Source organism: Protopterus annectens, chromosome 6.part0 (assembly GCF_019279795.1).
Source record: "Protopterus annectens isolate FY-2018-M chromosome 6.part0, PAN1.0, whole genome shotgun sequence".
In the NCBI taxonomy this organism is placed as follows: domain Eukaryota; kingdom Metazoa; phylum Chordata; order Ceratodontiformes; family Protopteridae; genus Protopterus; species Protopterus annectens.
The window spans coordinates 936,877,976-936,880,475 of NC_056737.1; the positions used below are offsets into that span (position 1 = coordinate 936,877,976).

Here is a 2,500-nt window from a genome sequence, read left to right on the forward strand (position 1 = left end):
AAAATTTTTTTTTTTTAAAAATTAAAGCAAATATGACATATAATTTTTTTGATATGTGCATTAAAATATATACACACACCCGCATTACTACTCAAGCTACGTGATTCAGCTGAATTAATATACCAAAACCGGACGTAATATGGGTCGAAAGGTGATTGATACGGACATGGAAACAGGTTTTAAATGCTTAACTGAGCTGTCATAAAGTTTAGAAGCAATGTTTAAGTATATAAAGGCTAAAGGCTTTTAACTGGTCAAGAGGGTGCCAAAGGGTCTATTGCGAGTGGTGTGTAGAGCTGGGACGTGGGCGAGATGATGAACTTTTATCAATAAATGGAGTGGAAATTCAGAAAGTAACATCTAAATGCATTTGGAAGTCCTTAATAGATTACAGGAGAAATATTTGGCGGTTGAACTCACAGTTGATGTGCAGATTACAGCAATGAGTATGTAAGGTATTTAACAACATTGTAATTTTATTTACAAGAAATAAGTATAACAAATGGAAAATTATGAAAGGAATTACGAATGTAGGCATAAAGAAATACACTAGAGATATGAATGATTTTAAAGATGGAGCCATGTATACTTGGAAACAGAGAAAAAGCGGATGGTGCGCTTTAATACAGATAGAAAAGAAAAGCAAGTGGTAAAAAGGAAAAGGGCTCGTTCAGTTTTGAGAAAAGGTACTGTAGCTACTACAACAACTCAGTGAGGACGTAGTACTTCTGAATTTCCTCCTCGTTTAACGACACCGATATGGATGTGTGTTAGAACAAGGGGCATTTTTTCTCACCTGAAATGAAGCGTCCCAGAGGCCCTTCTTTAGAAGAGGGGAAAGAAATTGGAAGTGTGGAAAGGGAATTCAGAAAAAGAATCAGATTTGATTCCATTAGATAATGTGCCTAATGAAAATGATTTGATAGTCAACTTGACACCCTATACTTTGACAAAAAATGAAAATGATGTACTAAAGGTTTGAATTATGTACCTGCATTTCATTATGTATCGTGATGTGTCTGAACATGTCGCTGGATGTTAAGAATTTTTGTCGCTCACTAAATTTAGTTAAAGTCTTTCTTTGTAATGATAAAGGAGGGAATGTAATCAGTTAGTAAATTTAAGGTTAAAAATCAACCTTTTCAGCCCCTATCTCTCCTGCAGTAAAGATGTTTTGAGGAACGCGGTAAGCAAGCATGAACTTTACAACAACCATGATATTGGTATTTAAAAATTATAGTAATAATGTTGAGTAAACAAGAGAGGATGCTTTGCATAAATTACAAGAGGATGACAGGGTAGGATAAAGTTAAAGCGATAAAGGTGTGCTTAATATTAGTAATATGGGATTCTGAAAGATTATGCGACAAAAGCAAGCAATGAGGCAACTAGTGACCGCCACTTATACAGCAAACTATCATTTGATCCTAGCAGGGGATTTAAGGCTACGATAGATGCATTTTTAGGAGATGCAGTTTGCAAGGGGTTGTTAACGATGGATAAATAGCTGATATGGAACCTCCTACATTTTACATACTCCCTAAGATACATAAGACCATCTTAAATCCCCCAGGCAGACCAATAGTGTCTAGTCGGGTGTCATTAATAGAGCCACACTATTATTTAGAAAGGAAATTGAAGATACTGTTGCCTTTAATTAGAGCACGAATTAAGGACAACAGCACAGAATTTTGAGACCATGGACAATCATATGTCCCCTTACATATGTATATTTGTGTACGATGTTCAGTGAATTATATACCAGCATTCCTCATAAAATGGGCTTAGCTACACAAGGTTAACTATTGGGCTGAATATTCTGGGCTTTATACTAAAACCCAGATTGATTTCATACTTAAATGTTAAGTATGGTGTTAGAACATAATTCATTTATGTATAAAAAGTACTGGTTTCTGCAGCAGCAGATGAGAGAATGCGGCACGGTTATGGGCACTAATTTTGCGTCCATTTATGCCGACCTCATTTATGGAGCTTGCTACTAGAGGCTAGGATGATACATAATGATGGGAACATATATAAACAACATATGGATGATGTGGCAAAAGGTTTTAGATGATTGTTGGGTGTGTCTGGAAGGAACAGTGGAGAAATGGTATGAATTTAACTACCTTATATAACTAACGCTTTTTGGAACACGACGCATTTGCTAGTAAGATTGAACAATTTAATATAGATTTCTTGGATATTAACATCACTAAATTAATAGATGGAACAATCATGACTAGTATATATAGAAAACCTTTCACCTAAAGTGCGTTGCTAAGCGGGACAAGATTTGCCATTCTAGATACATTACCAAAAATATACCAAAGGCACAGTTTGTTAGATTAAAACGTTTATGTAGTAATGAGCAGGTGTTTGATAAAGAGGCGGCAAATATGCATGAGAGATTTATATATAGGGGATATAATAGTAATATGGTCTCTAGTGCTCTTAAATATGGCAAGATGCAGGATAGACATAAGTTGTTAAATGATAA

The 2,500-nt window shown here is 35.2% G+C and overlaps 1 protein-coding gene across 1 annotated transcript in view; it reads left to right on the forward strand.

Annotated features, from left to right (window-relative positions):
• The window catches only part of PPP4R4 (protein phosphatase 4 regulatory subunit 4), a 2,733,238-nt gene that overhangs the window by 255,733 nt on the left and 2,475,005 nt on the right, over nucleotides 1-2,500 (forward strand). The window lies entirely within an intron of this gene.